The following is a 25500-nucleotide window of genomic DNA, read 5'->3' on the forward strand; positions in this document are numbered from 1 at the left end:
CAGAGCTGTCGCCCCTGTTGACCCCGTAAACCCCACTCTCCCCAAATGTGCATTTGCCCAAGTGCGTAGTTCACGCTTGTGCCCTGCTCTCTCAAACCCCACCATCCCTTTCCCTCCCAGATCCAGAGTAGCCATCTCAGGCACTCCTGTTTCCCAACAAAAACACAGGTTTGAGTGAAGACCCTTCAGAGAAGAAAGTGGGATATTGGATTTCTCTTATACGTTGACCAGCTGGTCCTTAGACTTCCCAGTAAGATTTCTCTTGGTCCTGTGCATAAAGGCACATCCATGACTGGCATGAAGTACAGAGAGAATAGAGAGGTCAGGGAGCATTGTAGTCAGAAAAAAAAAAAAAAAAAAACCTTTCAGGTAAGCAAACCTGCCCTACAGACCTGCTGACATCCTTACCTCAAATGATGGCAGACAGATCTCTGGAAAGATGCATTCTGGGTGAGACCTGCACAAATCCTCAGTACTTTTGAGGTGACCCATCCTCTGACTGGCACAGAAATGCCATGGTAGGGGTTGTAGGTGGGAGGGGGAGCCTGAGAGGAGGTGGGCAGGTCAAAACTAGGCCCTAGCTCTACTCACAGCTCATCCCTGGGGGGTGTGGGGTGGGGTGGGGGGGCGGAAATGGCAAAAGTGATTTAATCCCACATTGAATCAGAAGCAAAAATCAGAAGCAGAAAGAAGTGGCTTTTAATCTTACCCCTCTGCTCCCTACAGCCTTGCTACATTTGTTTGTTGGCCTAATTATAAATACTGAGGTTTCTGACAAGTGTTAGACATCTTTCCATTTAAAAGAACGTTGACATTTGTAATGAAACTGCTCACTAACAAAAACATTTACTGGCTGACTAATCTTTTCCTGAATGTTAAGTGTAATATGGAGCCCCTGTAGTGGGGGGGGGGGGGGTACTTTAAAAACAACTGTCTGAATGGTACAGCCATTTTGGGAAACAGTTTGACATTTTCTTGTAAAGTTAAACATCCATTCGTCACACGACCCAGAAGTTCCACTGCTGAGTATTTAAATCCAAGTGAGATGAAAATCTATGTTTGCACAAAAATGTGTATGCAAATATTTATAGTGGCTTTTATTTGTAATCTCCGAAAACTGGAAACAAGCCAAATGCCTTTCATCTGGGGGAATGCAGACAGCCGTGTTGCATCCCTACCATGGAATACTACCCGGCAATAAATGGGCATGAGCTGCTCATCCATGTAAGATGGTGAATGGATTTCAGATGCATCCTGCTAAGTGGAAAAAGCCAAATACAAAAAGACTATGACCTCCTGGTGGTTTCTTTTTTATGTAACATTCTTGCAGAGGAAGAGTTATAGGAACAGGAAACAGATCATTGGTTGCCTAAGGCTGGAGGGGAAGAGGTTAACTAAAGTGGTATTGGGGGCAGGATTTGAGGGGGATGGACCTGTTCTGCATCTCTATCCTGAAGGCAATTACCATACATGTATCAAATTTGCGGCACTGTACACTTAAAAGGGTACATTTTACTGTGTAGGATTCACGCCTTAATATATATAAGAAAGAAAAAGGTAGGGGGTGACAAAATCACCTGTGTTAGATGGAGGGGGCTCTTACCCAGCATTGCCCACCTGGAGCATCAGAACTGTGGTGGCCAAAGTGGATTAGATCCAGTCTTCTTTTAACTTAGGACTTGATGAATGATTGTCAAAGCATCAGTTAATTCAAACTGAAGGCACCAGAATGAAATGAGAACTGTATCATTTAGGGATGACCGATACCAAACGCTGCTAGGGTTATCTCATCGCCATCCCCATTCTCTTCTCTCATGGTCTGCCTTTTGTCCACCTTGGTCATTTTGTGCTTGCCCATATTAGATATTCATTCCTAGGATCAAAATCCTAATTATAATTTGAAAATTCTCCATCTTTGAGGTCACTCTTAAGAAAAGGTATACTCGTTACTACTCTAGGTTTGTTGTCACAAATGAATTCAGTAAGAGACTGGCTGCTGGCTTTATGAATAGCCTGGGCAGGGTGTACACTCTGACTCTGCTGTGGTCTTGTGTCTCTTGGCTTATAGTTTGTGTAGTTGCCCTCTTGTATTTCTGCATGGATTTTGTGCATCAGTGTGGGTTCGTTTGCTGGAACTGCCATAAGGTCCCACAAATAAAGTTATTCATGGGTCACCTGGGTAGCTCCATCGGTTAGCAGGTCTTCGACTCAGGTCATGATTTCGGGGTTCCGGGATCAAGCCCCATGTCAGGCACCCTGCTCAGTGGGGAGCCCACTTCTCCCTCTGCCTCTTACCCCTCACTTGTGCATTCTGTCTCTCTCTCAAATCTTACCAAAAGGGGTGGCTTATAAAAGAGAAATTTGTTCCATAGTTCTCAAGATAGAACCCTGAGATGAAGGTATTGACAGAGTTGATGCTTTCTAGGGATTTCAGAGGGGAGTGAGGCAAATCAGTTCCATGCCTCTCCCATCCCTGTTAGAGGTTAGCTGGCAGTCTCTGGCGTTCCTTAGCTCCTGCTGCATCTCCCCGATCTCTGCCTTCATTGTCACATGGCGTTCTCCCTGTGTGTGCATCTGTGTCCTAATTTTCTGTTTTCCTAAAGACACAAATATATTGGGTTAGGGACTCACCTTCAGTATGACCTCATGTTAAAAATTGTACCTATAATGACCCTATTTCTGAGGTCACATTTGGAGGTACTAGGAGTTAGGACTTCAACACATGAATTTGTTGGTGGGGGAGGGGGGACCCAGTCTAACCCATAACAGTGCATCAACTGCTTTTTTCACCAGGGAGAGACAACTACCTGGAGGTATAAGCTGAAAAGTGTCTTCTTGCCCCAAGTTTGGCAAACACACAGATGCCACAAGACCTACGTCACACAGTTAAATGCTTTGCTGGGCTGCAGTGAAATAGAGACTATCCCTATAAATTTATTTCATTAAAGCTACCTCAAGAAACAGACTTTTGATTCAACCTTTCTTCCCAAAATAGAGCCTAGAATTTTAAAGGTACATTTTTGTGAAATTTATGTATGGAGGTCAACTGGAACACCGTACACAAGTTTGTGAAATCTGTTAGTGGTTTTGACTCAGTTTTTAACTCAAGTGCTTCATGGACAGTGGCATTCCTGCTGTGATGTTTTAAACATAGACTCCATTTCTCTAATGCACAGCATTGCCAAGTCATTTCCTGCAAGTGGGATTGAGTGAGGAGATATTTGGTGGTATGACTGAGCTTCACTTTCAGGTCATCAGTTGCCTTCAGCTAAAGTTCTGGAAGTTTTAAAGCAAAGAGAGTCTGGCCAAATCACCACACTGTGAACTCTCAAGGGTAATACCTGGGTTCAGTCTCAAAAACCCTGAAATGCCATCTAACTTTAACTTTAATCAGATCACAGGGGCGGCATTGGTGTGAACCAGCAAGGATTAAACTGAAGTCATTCAGAAATTTCTTGGCACCTTTGTAGCTTTTTAAAGCCAGCAACTGTTCCAGTCAGGCCTGGTGCAGATAGAGCCTGTGCCACCCGAGGGGCGGGAGAGGCTTTGAAGAAGCAGAGGAGCCTAAGAATGGCATTTACTCTGAAGATTTCAACAACTCATTCATTTAGCAAAGAATGTATTTAACACCTATTGCATGAACACTTTTTTTTTTTTAAGTATAGTTGACACACAATGTTACGCTAGTTTCAGTCATACAACATGGTGATTCCACAACTCTACATACGTCACACATAATTTCAGGCAGTCTCTGTCCTCAAGATGTTCACAGTGGAGTGGGGGAAGCTAAGCATGACACTAGCGTGAAATTGCATAGTGAATGAAACAATAAAGTATAGACAAAGTTCTGTAGGATTTCAGATGTTTTATGGCGGTTACTCCAATTTGTAATAACTTAGTACAGCAATAATTTCATTTTCTGCCTGAAAAGTTGTGACACTCAGTATTAAAATAACTCTTGAAAGCTTCTTGATGTTTTTTTTTTTTTTTCTCGGCTGCTTTGACCCAATTATGTCAACTAAAACAAGAGTAGAACAGTAAAAACCTCAAAAGTTAGGGTTTGGGTCTGTGTTAGAGTTCCCCAGATAAACAACCAATAGAATCTGCATTGAGAGAGAGAAAGATTGATTTCAAGTGACTGACTCTTGTGACGGTGGGGCCAGGAGTCTGAGATCTGTAGGACGGGCCAGAGGGCTGGAGAGTCAAGTTAAGAGTTGCTGTAGCAATCTTGAGTCTGATGGCTGGGAACTCAGGCAGATTTTCTGTGTTGCAATCTGGAGACAGTCTTCTTTCCCACATCCTATGTCTTTCTTTGCTCTTGATGACTTCAAATGATTAGAAGAGGCCCCACCCACATCATGAAGAGTAATCTGCTTTATTCAAAGTCTCCTGATTCCAACATTAATAACATCTAAAAAATAACTTTGCAGTAACCATTAGATGAGCCTTTGGACAAACAGCTCATCAGCAGAGTCTGAGTTGACACATAAAATTAACCATCTCAAGGGCACACATATATATTGTCTTCATGACCTTTAAGACCTTGCATACTGAATAAAGCACAAACGTTCCAAATGTTGTAGTTCATTCTCTTGAACGTTGTGCTGGGATTCAGCTTCTGCTCCCTACCATCTAAAGGCTGTCTCAAGAACTCTGGCTCACCCTGCTTATCTCTATCTGCTGAAGTTTGAAAGTAAATGAATTTAATCCAGCCAAGCTTGCCCAAGCAATATAAATTATCTTGACTGATTTACATATTTTGAAATTCCACATAAAGTAGGTTTTTTTTAAAAAAACAATGTGTTATAAAATCATGATGGAGAATGTTAAGAGAAAGAAAAAAAGGTTAGTCATTTTTCTTCCTTGAAGTATTTCACTTGGAAACGTTGTCAAAACAATCCGTGACAAAGTCTGTGCAGTGCCATTTCATGTGGGTTTAATTATGTAAAAAAAAAAAAAAGAAAGAAACATCCATATGATACTATTTTAACATCTCAAAAAATAGATCTGTAATAACAGGAAATCCGGGACTTCTTTTATTTAGTCTCCTTATAACAACAATTGGTTCCAGCTTCACAGGGCAAAGGAAAAAAAAAATTGTGACAGCTACAATAATACTGGCTTGGCTAGATTAAACTCAATAGCAAACTAATCAGGGAATTGATTTGATGCCACAAGACATTTTTTAGAAAACATGCTCACTGTTACGGGCTTCATGGTTTATTTCTTTTTATGCTCAGTAACTATGAAAATGCCAGTGAACGCCAAGGTGATGCCAAGTAATATTTTCTTTTCACTTTTGTTTTCTTCCCCTAGATCCCATCTCTGCCCAAACTCGCCCTGCAAAGACCCATTTTGGTGTCAATCTTAGATCATTCTGAAAAGTGCCCAAGGTGCCACTGGACTAAGCTAGACTCCCCAATAGTCTAAAGAGTAAGCTCTATCTAGTGTCTGGACATTGAAAACTGGCTCAGATTGCTGGGCCCCTCCCCCTGAGTTTGATTCAGTAGATCTGGGGTTTGGCCTAACAAATGGCATTTCCAGCAATTTCTCAGGGCAGGACCATACATTGAGAGTCACTCTTCTATATCAGAGATAATAGATTAAATCAATCTTATTATTATAAGTTGAAGGTATTTCTACCTATTTTCCATGTTACTCATCTATATCCGCCTATTCATTTATCTTACTATTTAATGGGACTACTGTATAGATGAAGAAAAAAACACCATCACCAAAAAGACCATACAATTTATTTTTTAAAAAAACAAACTACATATGAGTCATGATAATGCAGCAAAGCAACATATGATGTGCCACATGCCTCAACCTTTCCTCATGCCCTTAGGAAGCCTTAGAAAGCTGACCTCTGAAAGGAAATCATCTTGGCTTGCTCCATTGCTGAGCAAAAAGAAGAAAAACATGCTTTACTTTTGGAGTTTGATGACTGTTGTTATAATCAGAAGTGGTAGGGTGAATTTCTGACTCAAGCTCATACATTCCAACCCAACAGTCAACTTACCCCTCTGATGGAGCATGAAATTGAAGCAATATGGCTTCCAGCTGAAGGACCCCCTTTGTGGGATCTGGGCCCACAGCACTGCTGGGGACCACATGAATGACAGAAGCTCTGATGCCTCAGTTTTCATCCCGGTTGGTGGGCAGCTTTCTCAGAGCTGGTGTGCTGGTATCTGCTCTGATTCCCCTGCCCAGCAGCAGTTCTGCCCTTTGTCCTTTCTGAAAGCCTCATGCACAGAACACTTTGAACACCACTGTTGATGAGCCTCCCTGGGCCCCTGGGAGGTCCTGGCTCCCCTAGCACGTCCCTGAAGGCAACTTTCCTTTCATTTTCTGTGAGGTCACTGCCCTGCTGACGTCACACAGGACTCCTCCTCTTTGGCTGGTGATCTCCAGGTGCCTGCCCTAGCAACTATTCTTGCTCATGTGAGGCTTGAGTTGAATCCAAGAGAATATACGCAAAGCCCTTGCAGAGGCCAGAAATGTTACAGCCAGCAGCCCGGATGCTTCTTCCTTAAATGCCATTGTGCTCCCCTGATCAAAAACTCATTGTAGACTGTTTTAAGTTCTGGCCTACCTCAGAAGCCTGACTTTTCAAAGCCCTGCCCACCCAGTACATAGTCTGTTTCAGATAGCAGCTTGGCCTTGTTGTAATGTTTTGTCCCCCTTTCTGCATGGGCTCACGTCCCCAGTATATTTGGTGGTTCCTCTCCCTTATGCGTTGATCCTGATTGTGGTGATGGTAAGTTGCTACTTAATTTTTCTGGGCAGGTAGACAAACCAGATGTTGCCTGGCTTCTGGAAGACTGGTTTCTGGTCACTTCAGTTTAGCAGACTTCTCCTTCATTCTCATGGTCAGGAAGGGGAGAGGTTGAAAGGCTTTCATTAGTAGAGATTCTCTTGCAACCCTTCTGAGAAGAAAAGTAGTCGATTGGCTGATTTTGTTGGAGGCCAGCTAGCAAAAAAGAGGAGCTCCAAAGACGGCTCGCAGACACTCTGTGCTAGTTCCTTTCAAGAAGTCTTTCGGGAGACAAGACACGCTGTTCATTTCCAGTCACACCTCTGTTGAAATACCCACCCACCCCTCTGGCTGTACTGTTCCCATTGCACAGCCTGGCATTAATCCATCATTGGACAGAGTAGAGGCAGAATTTTGGATCAAATCTCTTTATAAACCAACTGAATAGCTGTGAACAGATAGCATTTTGATAGAGCAGAATTTTTTTAAAGATTTTTTTTAAGATGTATTTATGAGAGACAGGCAGAGACACAGGTAGAGGGAGAGGCAGGCTCGTCACAGGGAGCCAAATGCGAGACTCGATCCTGAGTCCCGAGATCATGCCCTGAGCTGAAGGCCGACGCTCAACTTTTGAGCCACCCAGGCATCCCGACAGCAGAGCAGAATTTAACATTGTCTGCAGAAAATCTTGGCCTTCTGTTCCTACCAGATCATTTGAGATGTCACGATTAGAAGGTGGTCATGTGGACTGATTATGTCCCACCCCAAAAATTCATGTGTTGAAGCCCCAGCCCCCCAGTGTGACACTATCTGGAGAAAGGGCCTTTATGAGGGACAAATAAGTTACATGAAGTCATAAAGGTAAAGTTCTGATCCAGTCGGATTAGTGTCTTTGTAGGAAGAGACCCCAGAGAGCTCGACTGTGTGTCCTCGCTCTCTTCATCCATGGCCAAAAAGAAAAGCCATGTGAGGACACAGAAGGCTGCCATCTGCAACCCGAGGACAGAGTCCTCACCGGACACCAACCCAGCTGGCCTCCTGAGCTTGGACTTAACAGAAAACAAATCTGTTGTTTAAGCCACCCAGCCTGTGGGATTTTGTTACGGCTGCCTGAGCTAATACAGGAAGGTTCAGGTTTGGAAAGCGCTGGAAGGACCCCTGTGGGGACTCACTCTGGCCCCCCCAAGAAGGATTTTCTTTGCTGCGGTTCTTTTCCTATGTGCATTCGGATTGCAAAAATTAGAAAAATAGCCACAACAGCAATATTTTAATAGCCTGTGAATAAATAGACAAAAATTAAAAGTTCAAAACAAGTTAAAAATTTTTGGAAAACTATGCCATTTAAAAATAACATGAAGAAAGGGATGTGTTGGTTCCCTGCCCTGGTGCATGAAATATGAGTCTAGCGCTCAAACCTGGAGCCGCTGCTTTGAATCTGCACATTATTGACAATGACTTTTATCGTGTCAGAACAGTCTTGTTGTTGTACAAAGTCACACTGTTGGCCAATCTTAGATGTACTTCAGACCATTCTCAGCAGACCGTAGGACATCGGCCCTGGAAAAAAATACACCAAGAAGGGGGGCATCCGTTCCCAGCAGAGGCCTTGGTCGCCCGCAGAATCACTGTATTATCACAGGATCCACTTAGCAGCTTAGAATGGTCAGAGGGTGAAGTCGAGGAAGAAACATCATCTCCATTTGCTTCCCTACCGACCTCTCCGTTGTGTTTCCCATGAGCTACCTGAAGAGTGGTGTCCTCCAAGATTCACACCAGCAAGCAGTGTCTCACGAAATAAAGTAGCCCATGAAAGAGAATGTGTCTCCCATCCTTCAGTGAAGCCAGAAGGAGATAATGGGAAGAGACTCTTCACATTACAGATAGCGAGGAAACAATTTGCTGCGTGATTTGTGGTGGTGATGTGGTAGGCCTAGGAGGCCTGTCTGCACAAGAAAAAAAAAAACACTTAGTTTATCTTAATTGCTCATTTCACCCTGACTTTCATCTTTAGTCTTAATGTCTTATAAGGCTTTAAAGATTTTTTTTTTTTTGGTAGCTAGACATTCCAGGAAGCAGCCATCATTTTTTTTTCTTGGAGAGAGAGAGAAGAAAAAAAAAAAGCAGTGGGAGTGATATTTCTTAAGAGGAAAATGTTAACCAGTCATAACGTCAGTGATGGTGTTTCTTAATAAGAGAATTTAGGGATCCTATTAATACGTTCAGATAAGATTTAGCAGCATCAGCTTTGGGATCTTTGGCAGCGCACAGAAGAGCAGAAAGTTCCCTTCTCAGCACGGGTGCCTCTTTCCTACTCTGTTATGGGGTACTGCCTTTTTTTTTTTTTTTTTTTTTTTTTTTTACAATTTTATTTATTTGAGAGAGACAGAGATAGTGACTGAGAGAGCACGAGGGAGGGGGAGAAGCAGGCTCCCTGCGGAGCAAAGAACCCGACTCTGGGGCTCAATCCCAGGACCCTGAGATCATGACCTGAGCCAGAGGCAGATGCTTAACCGGCTGAGCCACCCAGGCGCCCCGCATGGGGCTTTTTCCAAACACACGCCCGCAGAGCCTGTACTAAGATGTAACTGTCTGTATAAAGTTACACTTGTTTAATGGTGTTCTTTCCATCCTTTTAGGTTCATTTTCTGTCTTTGCTTAAATTTTACAACGCTTCCAAAGACAAGTTTAATGAGGGAATACTAGCCAGTTATGCATGTGAGCTTTAGGCAGACCCGTCCAACGTCAAAGTGCTCCCTCACTCCCCCTGACCCAGCCCGTCCTGGAAACTTGCTTGCAAAATGGTCCTAAGAGTCAAGTGCATGATTTTTTTTATAAGGAAAACAGAGGTGTTGTGACTGGTGCTGGGAGAGGAATTGTATGTGAGCAAACCCTCTGTGGATGGAATGGTTTGCTGCTTCTGTGGCACTTGGTGTGTCCTGGGCCTTTTGCTCTCCGAGTCCTCCTCTGGGGCACGTTCTATCAAGGAGCACAGTAGAGCCTCCCGCAGCCTGAAAGCTGAGCCTGCTGCTGTGCACGGGCCCCAGGTAGTGACTTCGGAGTCCTTGTGGTGTGACAACTGACGGGGGTCCTGAAGCAGCAGCCTGAAAAGCTCTGCCTTTGACTGTTTTATACATGGAGCTGGATTTTGCAATCCACTTGGGGGAGAAAAGTTTATTTGTGCTCTTAAAAAATCCTGTGCTGCCAGGATCTTTGTGCTGTTAAAAAAAAGTATTGACAGCCCGCTTTCCCCTCTAGGCTGCAGGGTTGGGGGGGTGTCTATCCTCCTTGAACTGGCAGGGTTGGCCTCACCCTCTGTGAATGCACAGGACCCCACACTCAGAAGGGCCCCGTGTGTAGCTGAATGCTCTGCTGTCACCATCTTGAGAACTCCTGATTTCTGAACAAGGGCCCCACTCTCAGCTGACACTGGCTGACAGATGATGCAGCCTGCTTGGCTACAGTCTCAGCCTGACCCTGATTTCAGGCCCCCGAACCTCCCTGATGTACCCTGGTTTGGGTCCAGAACGTAGATTACATTGCAAATGCCAAGGTCCAGCCTGCCCCGACAAGGCTCTTGGCAATCCTTCTGGCCTCTTCTCCGTGGGGACTGGGTCTCACACCCCTCACCCTCAGCCTGCGCCATTGGCTGGGATCTTATTCTGAACAAAGCAGACAGACTTCCTGGAAATCTGACCTACCTCTTACCTGACTAATTCCCAACCTTCCCCCTCCTCTGCTCTACTCCCCTCCTGCCTCCTACCTCCCTGCATCTTGACCAGCAGAGGCAGCCTGAGAGAGCCCCCACCTCAACCTGCTAGACCCCACTTCTTTCTCTCTCTGGTGGATCTCTAACCTCCGACCTGGCTCCCCTCTCTCTGGAGGCCTGGCAGCCAGCCCTGTCATGAACATGGGGAACAAAGCTAATTTTTCAGTTCTGTTGCGGTGATCACGCTGGATTATTGAAGCCATCATGTTTGCTGGTTTAGCCGTGATTCATGTGACGGACAATGGAACCCCTATGTGGAGGTCCCCTTGTTATCTGCCTTTAAATCACCCCGAGGCATGTTCTTTGCTTCCTATTTTCAGCACCGCGGACCTAGCCTGGGGTCTTATCACTTTGTTCTTGGGTTCTTGAAGGCAAAACCTTTCTGATGGTCCCTGGTTTCTCCTCTTTGTTAACTTCGAATGGCCTCGTGTTCATTGCCCTTCATTCCAACCATAGGATTTGATATGCTCGCCAGGTGGGAAGCTGAGTGTCATGGAGGAAGCATCTTTGGAGGCTCCAAAGATGCCATGATGTAGTTAGTGAGACTGTTGGTAAAAAATAGGTACCCTATGAAGGCTACAAAGGAAGTGCTGGAAACATTGTCCTTTTTAAATGAGAACATTGGAAATGGGCCAGAGCTATAGCAATGTGTAAAGATGGTTAAATAAACATGATCTGTCCATACAATGAATACCAATGCAGTAGTCTGTATGCACTGATGTCAGAAAATGTATACTAAGTGAAAACACAGGGAGTGTATGCATTATAGTACCTCATTTCTCTATTTATAAATCAATTCCGTTAGTCTGTGCGTTGAAAATAGAACGTTGGGAAAATAAGAGCAAGTGAATCACGGTCCCTGCTGGATAGGATTGAGGAGAATTTAGCTTCTTCCATTATGTGTTTCTATTAAGTTTGAATTTTAAATGACTTTGTACTGTAGTTGTATTTAAAAATGAAACCTTTTGGGGCACCTGGGTGGCTCAGTGGTTGAATGTCTGCCTTTGGCTCAGGGCGTGATCCCGGGGTCCTGGGATCAAGTCCCGCATCAGGCTCCCCGTAGGAAGCCTGCTTCTTTCTCTGCGGTGTCTCTGTCTCTCTGTGTGCCTCATGAATAAATAAGTAAAATCTTTTTTAAAAAATAAAAGTGACGAAACCTTTTCAAAAGGCAACTGTTTGAAGAATTCAGAGTAAATGAAGATGGGACCTACTGATTGTTGTAAGCATTGTCTGTGTGGCTCCTAAAGTCAGGATGCTCTTAGGGGATCATCCATCCAGGTCAGGTTTGTCCTGCTTTTGATGTTAGCACACCCCTGTTTACCCGGCCTTCTGGAACTCTCCAATATAGCCCACCTGGGTTCTTTACTCCAGAAGCTAATTCCTTTTTCACAGGCTCAGACCTGTTTATCACCTTGTCTGCCCCAAATTGCCCAGCCAGTGCTATTTCTTTTCTAGACACTGAGCCACCACTGACTTGGGGTTATGGTCATGAACAGCCTTGTGCCATTGTGCAACTGGCACACGTGTTTTACCAACTCATGAATTTTAAACCCTTTTGTTAAGACCAAAAACAACATGAGAATTCTGTGTGCCTAGTAGATGTTCAACAGAGATTTAGTGGCTAAATCAAAGCCAAGGGAGCTCAGCTTCCAAACATCCATCAGAGTCGGCTTGCTTAAACCAGAAAGGGCCTCACCTGTGAGATCCAGTGATGCTCACGGCCCTGTCCTCTTTGAGTCAGTCGAGGAGCTCCACAGCCAAAATCAAATAGTGGCATTACTTACCTAGCTCATGGGGGAAAAAAAGAAAAGGTATAGCAGAATTTTCTCAATTGTATTTATTTCCTATGTATTTTTTAGAAACCCTTGATCCTTGCTACCAATTGTTTGCTTATGAGTGTTGGCCAGATGGCCAAATGAATGCACAACTGGCAGACAAGTAGTATGGAAAAAAATTAGAAACAGCTGATCATATTGTAGCAAACTAGTTGTCTCCTTCCTCCCAACACACACACTCCCTCTCCTTCTCTCCCTCTCTCTCCAGCTCACTCCCAGGTGTGGTTGGGGTTTTATACTGGATGCAGGACAGAGTAGCATTTTGTGTTGTTGGGCATGTATTTCTGCAGTGACCACCTGTGGCTCTGGTGCCTTAACCTCCACCCCCCAGTGGGGCTGAGGGACCTCTCCTCCACCACCACACTGGCCTAATCATGGACACAGATGCACCAGAGAATGAAAGTATGTAAATATTCTTAGAAATATGCCAACAGTTTTTGTTTGAAGCTTAAGCAATCCTTAAACTCAATACATATGGAAAGCCTCCTTCCTTGAACCCTGTTGCTCAGTAAGGGAAGCAGAAACAACACAGCCCAGACTAGATTGAAACATCCAGGAAGACTTCACTGCAGGCTCAGTGGTGACACGGATGACGGTACCCAGAGATGTGTGACCTTTCAGAGTGAAAGCCTTCACTGAAGTAGAGACAGCTGAGTTCTCTGCGGTACCAGGAACCAGAGCTGGCATGGGCCAGGGGCTGAGCGGCAACTAGAGAGGCCACAATGTGGATGGGGAAACAACTGGGTTCTGGTCCATGCTCATCTGGCTGTAGGAAGCAGATGGCCAAGTAGCACAAGTAGAAAGCAGTTTTATTGCAAAGATCAGGGGGCTGCCTTGGAAATGAAGTTGTAGGAAGTAGTCTGGGTCCTTGGAAAGTGGCAAGTCTTCAGGCCCACACTGCTGCCTTCTCTCCATCACTCTGGGGCCACAGGGTCTTGTCCCTGCTTCTGTCTGTATCTGGTTGATTCTCTTGCCTATCTGAAAATGTGTGAATTTTCCCGTGATGGGACAAGGCCACTCTCCTCTCCATTCTATCCTATTTACATTTCTAAGTTTTCTGGTATTCTGAAAAGGGAGATACAGATTGGTTCCTGGTTTACCCCATGGATTGGCTTCCTATGGGTTGGGTGTTCATATTCTTCCTACAACAATATCATAATATATACATAAATACGCTATAAAAAGTTTTGACCATAAAAGTTGCATTGGAAGTCCCTTAGAAAATGGAACACAGATGCACCTGAGTCACCAAATAGAGAGCTATCTTCCACTCTTCCTTGGGAGACTTTTTGAGAGTTTTTCTTCCTGAAATTTTCTCATCTTTGACGTGAAGTGGTCATGATAATGACATGGTCATAAAACCCTTCAGTTTCATATCCATATAAAGTTTAGTAAAGATCTGTGTATAAGGGAGTTAGAGAAGCACTGGCATTCTGTCCACACCTGTGGGTGCTGGTGAGATGGTCTCTGTAAAGCTGTCACTTCTGTATCTGGTGCTGAGCCTGGAGGCTATGGGGCTGGCATCACAAGCAGAGATAGAAATGAAGTGAAGAAGAGCAGGGATGAGCTAGGATCTGTCTCCTGCTGCTTCTAGACTTCCAACGTGCAAGATGTGCCTTCCTCACTCCCTGAGGGAGGAGCTGGTCCAGGACACAACACAGGTGGATGGAAGTGGGTGCCCAGCTGATGCCCATGAGCTGCAGCAGCACCCAGTGCCCTCCGATGACCGTGGCATGCAAAGCATGGCAGCTACTGTGCTCCACCTTCCCAATGGAACACTGTTACTGGCAACCAGTGTTCCTATAAAACTGTGCAGGACCAAGAATTCAAGGGAACACAGTCCCAGCTTAGCTCAGCTGATGCAGCGAGAATGAAGGCAGCAGAGTCTGAAAACATAAATATTCCCATAAAACAATACAAACACTTTTATCTTTGTTTTAACCTAGCCATAAAATGGACTTCCATGGAATACCTCTTTCCTTGAATACTACTTCCGTGAAACAAACAAAAAGGGAAAAAAACTCAGTGTGGGTTGAAGTTACTATGATGATGTATTGATCAAATAATGTCAGCACTGATTATATCCTTACACTGCTAAAAATGGCTGGTTCTGTGAGCAGAAAGGAGCGTTTTAATTAAATTCCAACATACAAGGTCATTGTCATAGCTGTCTCCAGCTGCCTTTAATGTTGCATAAACCTTTGTCTTCTGCAGCTGGGTCACATTCAATAAGTAATTATAGCACATTTGATTAAGGTCACTCCCAGGGCTTCCATTAATCATCTCCAGGAAGGAATGCTGGGGAGGCAATGTTACTGCAGGTCGCTTTCTCCTGCCCTACTGCTCTGAGGACCCTTCATGCTCTGCACTCCATCACGTCCTCCAAATTAATCGTTCCTGGAAGACAGAACACAGCTGGGCCTTGAATACTCCTGGGGCTTGTCCACAGCTGGGATTTGGCCCTGCTGAGATCTCAAGGGCTCTGAGGACACGACACCTATCTTATTTCATGCATTTCCCAAAGTAGTCCACACTGAAGCCATGACAGGTAGGTCCCCTGAGATGTCATTCAAGGTGGTCACCACACAGGAAGCTGGGTATCAGAGAAGGAGGGGCTGAGGTCCCTGAACGGAATAGCCTACCAACGAGCTTGCAGAGCTGAGACCTGGGTACCCTGCTTCTGAGCAAACCCTGAAGATGAGAAACTGAATATCCCGATATATGTAGAAAGTGCATTTCATTGTCAAGGCTGCAGGCTGCAAAGCTTCCCTCTGGCACTTTCTGTGACACCCCCCAACTCCAGAGCTATGGTTTTACTGCCAAGACAGGACTTCCTTCATTTATAACAGATGGAGTTGGTCTGTTTCTTCAGGAAGTGTGAGCTGTGACTCTAACACTGACTTCCCTTCATGTAATACAATATAAAGAATGACTCCAGGTCATTGGCATTTGCATGTGGTCCAGCAGCATTTCTTTCAACTTTTGAACATTGTGAGTGGAACCGAAGACTTCTATTGTAACTTAGTGCCATAACTCCTCCTATGGCAAATAAAGTGACCTCAATCATATTAATCTTTCTGAAATAGAAACCCAAGGAGCTGGCAAAAGAGCCAGACTTTTGAATGAGGACATTGGACCTGGGCTTTTGGAGCAGAGGCTGAGCATCACCTGTTTTGACAAACAGGAGAGACTACAGAGCTCGAGCTGTAGGTCATGGGCTACTTGCACGGTTTTGAGCGACTGTAACATACCTATTAAATTTACCATCAAATTCAGCTCCACCTCCCAAGAGAAAAAAAGGCCAAGGACCCATATGTTTGTTTAAACTTAGTCTTTTACCTTTGAGTATTGGGTTATCAACAGTTCTAGAAGGATTTTTAAAATAAACTGTTTCAAGAATAAGTTTTAGAATCTGAAACCACTTATTGCTATCTTTCCCATTAGAGCAGAATGGGTCACATTTACCATTTATATGTTAAAAGATGAAGAATACATGTGTGTCAGTTAAGTTGGCTCTGAAAGAATAAAATGAGTGTCACAGCCAAGGAAATCTAAGAAATTACGTCCTCCAGCTGTGTCATTATACAGATAACTTTAAATCAATGCCTGACTTAATTAAGGTCTCTGCTGGTTACTGGCAGGGAACTAGAATTTGGCACTCTGATTTCCTATTCCAGCCTCAAAGCTACTTTATTCTCTCCAAACAGTGGGGCATTTGGTTGGAGGCCTGTGGTCCTGCTTCATTGTGAGTGCATTTCCAGATAGTGACTGGGCCAGGACAGAAAAGGGCCAGGATCCCTGCTGAACTGTGGAACACCTTCTCTCATAAAATCCCCAATGTGAGAGGGAGGGAAGAGATTTTGCCAGGTCTAACTTTGGAGTGCTTAAGAGTTGGCCATTTTAGCGACCCAAAGGAAAGTGGCAAAGACCTAAACTTGATCAGTGCAATAGAGGTATTTTGGTTGCTCATAGGACCACTGGTCCACAGTGAAATCATGAAGTTTTTGTGCCGGATGATGTGTTTTAAGCCAAACCGTCATGTAGAAGATCATATGTAATGGAGCCCACACGCACACAGGTATGATCAAGTGTGACAAACTGGATTTACATTCTTAAAATCAGATGTAAGCAGATTCTAAGAATTATAAACCAGCATCACTCCCTAAGTCCTTCATTCCAGGTCAAGCTTCCAATCTGCAAACATGTACAGTCTTCTTCTTGAACACTGATCAATAACTGGGTGCTCTCCTAGATGCTAGTTGTCTACAGCAGCGCCTCATCTAAAGTCTGAAGGGAAATAGAAAGCTCCTCCCATCATTGACTGTGCTTTGCAACACCAGACATATTTTATTTCCAATTCCAGGACTAGAGGGATTACCCCTTCTCCTGGGAGTCACCATGGTAGTGGCGGGCCACAGTGCTGGAGGAGCAGCTTGGGTGTCTGGAGCAGACCCAGGTTACTGAAATCAGAGTGATGGCATTTCACCTCCACTTCTCAGGGTTCCTGGCTCCCTAGTAGGAGACTTTACGAGGCAGTACCTGCCCACCTAAAAAATGTACTTTTCCCTAATGGGAAGTATCATGGCTGGTTTGGATTTTACCCCAAAATTTCTCCCCTTTGCCACAGGGACAGAAAGGATTTTAGTGGTTTGAGTGTGCTACTGAAACTGTCCAACAGCATTTCTCAGCAGCTATGACTCCATACCCACCCATGGCCTGGAAGCCCATCTGCAGATTCCAAGGTGAGGCCGTCACCGCATCTGGGCTGCATATGCCTGGTTTGTGCAGTAGCCAAGTGTGTGTAGCAATCACTACAGTTGAACATAATGGCCTCTCTGGGCCTCAGTTTACTCCTCCATCAAGCAGGTCCTCTATGCCTCTGAGGTCTGTGGTGGCGTAAGGTGAGACCGTGGCATCGGTTGAACCACAGCGCCCTGTCACCCCTTCTCGGAGTCCTGCCTGTGATTAGAGACTCTGTCCCTACAGTTAGACTCTTTGGCTTCAGATGAGAACAAGAAGAGCTTAAAATCGTCTCTCATTTATCCAGGACTTTGCTGTCTTTTATCAGCTTCAGGGTTAGAATGGTCAACCCTCTGATGGTACCAGCTTTGGCTAGCTCCGGCACACAGGGGACAGTCTTCTACAAGAGGCTGTGTGGGTGTAGTCGTGCTGCTGGGAGCCCACTGTTCCATTTCCTCCATATCTCTCCAGTTACTGTTTTATCTTTGTATGGCTGGACACGTGGGCCAATTACATAATCAGGGGAAGGCCCAGCTTCGGCTCAAGGGAGGAATACTCCTTTAACCAAACCTAAAGCCTAAACACTCATTTCAAGAGCATATACAGTGAGGCACCTGGGTGGCTCAGTCAGTTAAGCATCCAGCTCTTGGTTTTGACTCAGGTCGTGATCTCAGGGTTGTAAGGTGGAGCCTCGAGATGGACTCCATGATGGGCGTGGAGCCTGCTTGGGATTCTCTCTCCCCCCTCCCTCTCTAAAGAGAAGAAAGAAAAAAGAAAAACATACACAGTGATTTTTTTTGGTCCCAGAATGAGTATATGGATCCTTTCACTACAGAGGCAAGTGACGTACACCCCATTTTCCATAGGCTGCCACTTAGCATTATTTATTGTGATACTAAATGAGTTTGACCAGGTAGTTTCCTTTTTGATTTAGACAATTTCCCAGAATGAAGTCATCTTTTAGTTTTTCAGCTTTCATTTTTTTTTTCCTGGTAGAAAAACTATTGTTAGAAGTATTGCCAACTTTGAGGTACATTTCTTTCGAATTAAGTGAGCAAATGGATACTTAGGAGAGTGAAGCACAAGGAGTTGTCAGATTGGCTCCGGGCACTGATAACATCAGGATGCACATTCGTAGGAGGAATGTCTTTAAGACAGACTTGCCAAAAGCTCAATGAAGAGACGTACGTTCTCTGGGCCCCACTGGTTCATGAACTTGACCCTCTGATGAAACATTCTACATGTGTCACCTCCAGATCGCAGCAAACCCGAAGGCATGAACATCCTGGGGGACACATAGCTATGGTATTTTGCAGCTCTTTTCACCAAAAGGTGGAGTCCATTTCTGCACCTCTCATGGCGTCCTCTGGCCAATAGAATGTGACAGAGTGATAATGTGCAAGTTCCGCAGCCTCTGCCATCAGAGGCAGAACAGCTCCTGCCTTTCTCTTGGAATGTTCCTGTCTCTGCGTAAGGAACTCGGGTCTATCCTGACTAAATGATGACAGGCCCCTGGTGAGATAGGGGCCCAGATGACAGCCGGTGCTGAGGCACTAGCCTTGTGAGTGGGTCCTTCTCATACCCTCCGGCTCTAGGCCAGCTGCCAAATGACAGCAGCTGTAGGCATGAGCCAAGGCAAGAATGCCCAGCGGAGCCTGGCTCCAGTGGAGAATGATGGTTAGACACATGGTGATTGTTTGAAGCCACTGAGTTCTGGGGAGAGTTGTTGCATAGCAACTGAGAACTGCTACATCACTATACAGATGAAGAAATCGAGGATCAGGAACATTAAGGAACTTGTCCAAGGGTGGTAGAGGCAATAGGTGGTAGAGTCATGATCTGAACTAAGTCTTTGTGATCTCAAATTATCCATTGCACGTCTGTGTCAAAAACTGTTCCACTTAAGAGAACAAGTCCTTAATTTCAGGAAATGTCAAGGACTTAGTTGCTTATAAGCTGATGATGATAAAGACTAGTTAAAACACAATTTTTAAGTATGTTTCTGTATTTATTCATTAGGAAGTGTTTTCCAAAAACACTTTCAGAGAATGAGTCACCTATTTCTTAGGAGCAGAATTCTTGAGCTCACAGGATTCTTCAGCTAATATTCTGGCCTGGGGCTCGGGCAGGCAAAACTCCTCGGAGGCACAGGCCTTTTCAGAGAAGGGCTTTCTTAGTCCGTTCCAGTTCATGAAAAGATTTACCAAGCAGTCAGCCCACTGCAGAGCTTAGTGGTCTGAAGCTTATGAAGTCTTACGGGTGAGGGCCCTTCTAAGGAGGCCACCAATGAGAGTTCAGGGAACTTTTTCTATAAAGGGCCAGTTAGTACGTTCGTCTTTGCAGCCATATGGTCTCTATCACAACTACCCAATTCTGCCTTTTAACTTGAAGTCAGTTATAGGAATATGTAAACAAGTGAGCATAGCTCTGTTCCAGTAAAATTTTATTTACAAAAATGAGTGGCAGGCCAGATTTGGTCAATGGATCATAGTTTGCTGACCCTTCGAATTAGAGGAAGTCTGTCTACCAAGAGGCCACCTGATGCTGTGCTGCTGGCCTGGGTGTTTGCCCACTTTGAGTGGTTTCACAGCTTCCAGGTAGCTGTCGTGTAGACGAGCTAAAGCTGGGAGTAGATAAGCAACAGGATCAGACCAAGAGATGCTTTTGAAGGATTCATGGAAGCACCCCTTCCAATAGAGCCGTCATCCCAGTGGGCTCCTTAGGAAGTCATACGGCTGGTTGACAGCCATGTGGCACAGGGAAGTTCCTCAGTTGTTTCTTTGGGCAAATTATCTTTGAGACAATAGCATGCTTCTCTGTACAACGGGGAGAATAATTGGGAGCAGACTCTGCAAAGTGAGTGGGCTCTCTGTGTCATGCTGGTGGTGTCTTTTCCCCCCATGCTCATGGGGAAGAATCAAGTTCTCTGCTGGCCACGCCCAGCGTGGAGTGAAGTGTAGAGCATAAGTAATTATCGGCCACGAGCTGCACTAGGGCCATGCTATAGCCTGACCAGACACTATCACTGCAGTGCTGTTGGCTGCTGGCCTGCCTTGGTCATCTGCTGTCCTGAGTTCTCCATCACTGCATTCACCCAATTGGTGACAAAAGGCAGCAGGGCAGATGGAGGTATGATACCCGGTGTCCCAAGGGCTTACACAGCTGGTTAGCAGAGGCTACCTTGGGCCCAGGTGCACCAGATAGTCTATTTGTTAAAGTCAGCCCCAATCAGCAAGATCAGATAGTCCCAGCTTTTCAATCGGTTTGCTCCACGGATGCCCATTGGTCCCGTTTGCTCCTTCAAACTGCGGTTCTTTGGCGTCTTTTGCTGGAATGCTTTTGGGGATGGTAGATTAATAAGAGACTAGCTTAGTTAGAAGTCTACGTTCACCGTGATGATTTTCACCAGTGTTACATTTCTGGACACTGCTGTATTTGAATCAGATGCTGCTGTTTTAAAGTGTGGATTATTTTAGGTTTTGTTGGTGCACGATTTCATTTCTTGTGCTAGCAGCTGATTTGCCCTATCTGAGGTTAATCTGAAGAGTTTCCTGGGATTTTTGTCTCTTATGGATTGTTCCTTGCCAGATCTGAAAGGAATCTTAGCAGTTACCTAGCCATGCCCCTCCTTCTCTATAGACAAAAAAAAATCAAAGCATTCTTCCTAAGTTTTTTATTGTTGTTTCTGTTTGGTTTTCTTTTGAGTGTAGCTGACACATGATGTTACATTACTTTCGGGCCTTCAACATAGTGACTCAACAAGTTTATATGCTATGCTGTGTTCACCGCAAGTGTAGCCACTATCTGTCCCAAGAGACTATTAGGATGTCATTGAGTATATTCTTTAAGCTGGGCCTCTTATCCCTGTGACTTATTCATTCCATAACTGGAAGCCCATATGTTTTCTTGATGCTGTTAGGGACTGAATGTTTGTGTTCTCCCAAAAATTTGATGTGTTGAAGTCCTAGCCCCCAATGGGATGGCGGTAGGTGGTATTGGTAGTATAGAGCCCTCACGAATGAGATGAATGCCCTCATGAGAAGAGACGAGAGCGCTCGCTTGCACAGTCTGCTCCCGCTGTGGGAGGGCACAGCAGGAAGGCAGCCGTCTTTCTTCATGTTCAGGGAAAATAAAAAGTACAGTGTATGAAAGTACAAGTCTTCAAAATCGCTGCCGAGATGTCCAGGGCTTGTATTTCAGTCATGTTATCCTTCCCCGCAGGAGCAGAATGATCAGAGATCTCCTCCCAGGTCCTGGCACTGCTTCTGTTGGCATGTTCCTGGGCACTCCACGCTTGGCCTGTGCAGTTTGGGGGTGGGTGACAGGGGCCCCTGGATATCTCACTGTACGTGATCACCATCGCAGTCTCAGCCATGTTGTGAAGAATAGCCACAAGTACTTCTAGCGCTTAGACCATAATTGGAAGCAGATACTTTTCATGTTTTGAAATGTTTATCAGGTGTGTGGCCCATGACCTATTAGTGCTTTTTTTAAAAAAAAATTTTATTGGAGTTCAATTTGCCAGCATATACCATAACACCCAGTGCTCATCCCGCCAAGTGCCCCCCTCAGTGCCCACCACCCAGTCACCCCAACCCCCTGCCCACCTCCCTTTCCACTGCCCCTTGTTCGTTTCCCAGAGTTAGGTGTCTCTGATGTTTTGTCACCCTCACTGATATTTTCACTCATTTTCTCTCCTTTCCCTTTATTCCCTTTCACTAATTCTTATATTCCCCAAATGAATGAGACCATATAATGTTTGTCCTTCTCCGATTGGCTTATTTCACTCAGCATAATACCCTCCAGTTAGTGCTTTTGATGAGCTGTGAGGTGAGGCCCTTTGATGTCATCTTTTTGGTTTTCATGCTAATTTAAGCAACTCTGTTCCTGTGGCTCCTCTGGTGATGCCCTAGCATCACCCTCAAACCTGTCCTTCCTGCTGGGGCCATCCCTTCTAGTATTGCCAGTAGGACATGTCAATTGGGAGTTTCGGTTGACATCTTGAAAACCAAGTTGGTCCCCTTCTCCCCCAAATCAGCTTGCTCTCCCAGTTTTAATTTCTGCCAGGAGCTCTGCCATTCTCTCAAGGTAAACCCTAAAGCCTCAGCTCTGTAATGGTGTCTCCTTCCCACTACCACCATTTCCAGCCCAAGCTGTTCTTGTTTTTTTCCAGAATATGCCATCCTTCTCTCTTCCATCCTCTTGTCATTATGACGTGCCTGCAGTACCACAGTGGTCCTCGGTTCCACTCAGCCAGCTTACTCCTCAGCCTTCCCTCCCAAAAACTCTGCATGATTTTCCCATTTCCAGTTGAAATCTGAACCTCTGTGTTTGGTTTCTAAAGTCTCAGATGCTTTCACTGTCATGGCCTCTCATGGAAACGATTGGTTCTGCTCTGGCCCGTTGCCAAACCGTTACCCTTCATTGTTGACTTCTGTGCCTTCGTTCGTGGGGACCCTTCATCCTAAAGACTCTCCAGTGTGCCCCACCCCTACCCATTCACTTGGATTTCACTTTCTCAAGCCTTCCATCACTTCTGTTCTTTGAATTTCTTCTAGTCATCTTGTATAAATCCTGCATTGCCTGGTCCTGTTATTAGTTACTTCACATGGATGAGTGTTCTCTCCCCTTGCTAGGTTGTCATCCAGTAGCTGTCATGGCAACAATGTTTTGTGTTGGCCTCAGCCTATCGATAGTGATGCTATTGGCTAGGAATGCCTCGGGGGCCCTGACCTGGGCCTGTGCTGCTTGTGGTGAGCCTCGCAGACATTTCCCCGCCCTGAGCCAGTATTGTGGCTACACTGGCCCCTGTGGTTCTTAAGATTTCAAGGCATACTTCAGCAACAACCATCAGGGAACTTTGAAAAAACAAGGTTTATGGCAAGTCCTGGAGGGTACAAGGCATGCCCGAGGCCACACAGCAAGAGAGGAAGTGCAGATCTGGCATTCTGCATTTACTAGGGTCGAGGGTGGGGGCTTAGGGCTTCAGGAGGTCACTCTTCATTGGTGAATTTAAAACATAACAGTGGGAATTAAGGCATGGGAAGGGAAAAGCAGGGTCGCTCAAGCGGTCAGTAATCTAGATTACCCAGGGTTTTCTAAAGGAGAACTTCATGGGAGGGTTGGCTTGGCTCTTTGTCCAGTTGTGTAGTTGGCAATATGTTTCTATGAAATGGGTGCTTCAGGGACTTTAGGCACTTATATTACAATCAGAAAACCTAGTTGTCAGGCATTTAGCCTACACATTACTACCCCCAAAGCAACAGCAAACTCTCCCACGAGTGGAGTGTGCAGTGCCCTAATGGGAGCTGCAGGAGCCAAGCTTTGTGTCTGTGTCCTCAGAGAGGTTACAGCCCATTTCTCCCCTTCTAAATGCCATTCCTAACCTCATCTGCAGAATAATTTTCTGTTCCTTGGCCTGAAGGAAGCTGCAAAGGGGATTTTACTGATCTTGGTTATCAGGCACAGAATCATAGATTTTCTGCTGGTCAGAGGTTGCCAGGTTGCCTCTTTCCATTGTCTTTGAAGCTGATACCCCAGATCCCTTCTGTGTCTCGAGCTTAGAGTATATCCTTGGCAAAGGGCTCTGCTCACCAGCTGCCAGTTAAGACACTTCACGAACCTGAAAGGTTTCTTGGAGGTGAACATGAACCGATGAATAAATCGTACCCTGAGCTATTCAGTGAATCTTAGCCATTCCTTGGCTTAACCAGATGTTCCTAAGAAAAGCCCCACAGGAAGATGCTTCGTGTGTGTCCCCATCTGGAGGTTGAAAGGGTTTAAAATCCACATGTGGACCACCTCCCCTTGCATGTGGCTGCCTCTCTCCTGTGGACCTAGCCGACCTTTTTGACCTAAATATTTACCAGGGAGAGGTTGGTAGGAGGACAGGACTACAAATGAGGGAGGAAAAAAACGTAGTTTTTTTGGCATCAGAGGAAGAAGCCGCCTGCAGGTATGATCTCACAGGTGGCAGTGGAAGGAACAGCTATCCCCTTTGCTTATTCAGTCTTCCACAGATGAGGATGTTTCTTGAGGTGGGAAACCAGTGAGGATGGTCTGTTCCCATCCCAGCCGGATTCTTTGCCTGGATTGCATTGGCTGTTCTGGATGAGATTGCCAGATTTCCGAAGTATCCCCACGCACAGGTCCTGCTTCCCAAGATCTCCCCTGTGAGGCATCCGGGCTCACTTTCTCTGCAGGGAGGTGAAGGAAATGAGAGAATTGCGTAGGCAGAGTGTCAAAATATGTAGATAAACCCCAAAGGTAACATTCTGGTGCCAGGATTTTAAAAGAGTGTGAAGTGTGTCTTTTGCCAAGTTTCAGTTAATCCATACCACCCTGTTTCCTACAGGTGTATAAGCCATGGGCTAAACGAGATGTGTGATTTCTTATCATGGATGGAAATTCCTGAGATTTCTATCTGCTGTTCTTTTCTAATATCTTTGAGGTCACGAGTGATTAGTCATTGCCAAGTCCTTCGAGTTCTATCATGGAAATGGCTCCCTCCCTCCCTCCCTCTCGCCCTCTCCATTTTTCTAACTGCAGTCTGAGTCCTCCTGCTTCAAACTCCACATACTTCTCACTTGGGCATTTGCAGTATTTTTACAAACCTTCTTTCCCTTAACCCATTTTACTCCCACAATGTTCTTCATGTACCAGATCTCATTAGGCTATTCCCAACTAATTGAGTCCCACTCTAACTTGGCATCGGATGTTACCCTTGACCTGGCCCACGATGACCTTTCCAAGGTTCAAAGTAAGCAGCTTGCTGTAGTGTGCACACATCCCTTCACTGGGGGGCCATGTGCCTGCAGTTCCCTCTCTCTGATGACTCATGTGTGTACTGCCTTCACTTCCAAATTCCATGAGTCCTGGAGACTCAGCCCACATGGCATCACCTCCAGGAACCTGGATCTTCCCTCCTCATCCCCACTCTTCAGGCTGATTTCTCCCTTTACCACCCACACTTCCAAACTTTTGAGTTATGATCTTTTGTCTTCACCTTCCAATCTATCTACATTGTAAACATGAGGTGGCCATAGACTATCGTTTAATGCTTTGTGAGCCTAGCTTCCTCAAAGAATCATCCCCATACAAGCATCCAATTAATAATTTTGATAGACTATATTAATTAATGAACTTAGGTTGTATTTTATTCAATAAAAAGTATCTTTAATGTGCATAAGAACTTTTTATGCTTCCTGTAGGTACTCCTATGTCCAGAACTGTCCACAAATTAATGAATTACTGGTGTAAGCCAAAAAGTATAAATGTACAAGTTTAAACTAACTTAGAGTAGCATAACATTTTTTCCCCTCAGTGAGTATAAAGTAAATTCTATCCAAATCTTTTCCTTCTGAGAAGAAGGGGAAAGGAGGAAGCTCTAGAGATTAGACAAA

General features: G+C 45.0%; 1 protein-coding gene and 1 long non-coding RNA gene across 2 annotated transcripts in view; one reads left to right on the plus strand and one right to left on the minus strand.

Annotated features, from left to right (window-relative positions):
• Positions 1–25500, plus strand: part of CCBE1 (collagen and calcium binding EGF domains 1) — a 227104-nt gene that overhangs the window by 106674 nt on the left and 94930 nt on the right. The gene's annotated exons all lie outside the window — the stretch shown is intronic.
• The window catches only part of LOC112644052 (uncharacterized), a 70116-nt gene continuing 44958 nt past the window's right edge, over positions 343–25500 (minus strand). The window contains exons 2-3 of the long non-coding RNA XR_007410917.1: positions 6023–24294; positions 343–2597 (exon numbers count right to left, since the gene is read on the minus strand). This is a non-coding gene — a long non-coding RNA (uncharacterized LOC112644052). The remainder of the gene's footprint in view (positions 2598–6022; positions 24295–25500) is intronic.

The sequence above is a fragment of the Canis lupus genome, chromosome 1, assembly GCF_003254725.2.
Source record: "Canis lupus dingo isolate Sandy chromosome 1, ASM325472v2, whole genome shotgun sequence".
NCBI lineage: Eukaryota > Metazoa > Chordata > Mammalia > Carnivora > Canidae > Canis > Canis lupus.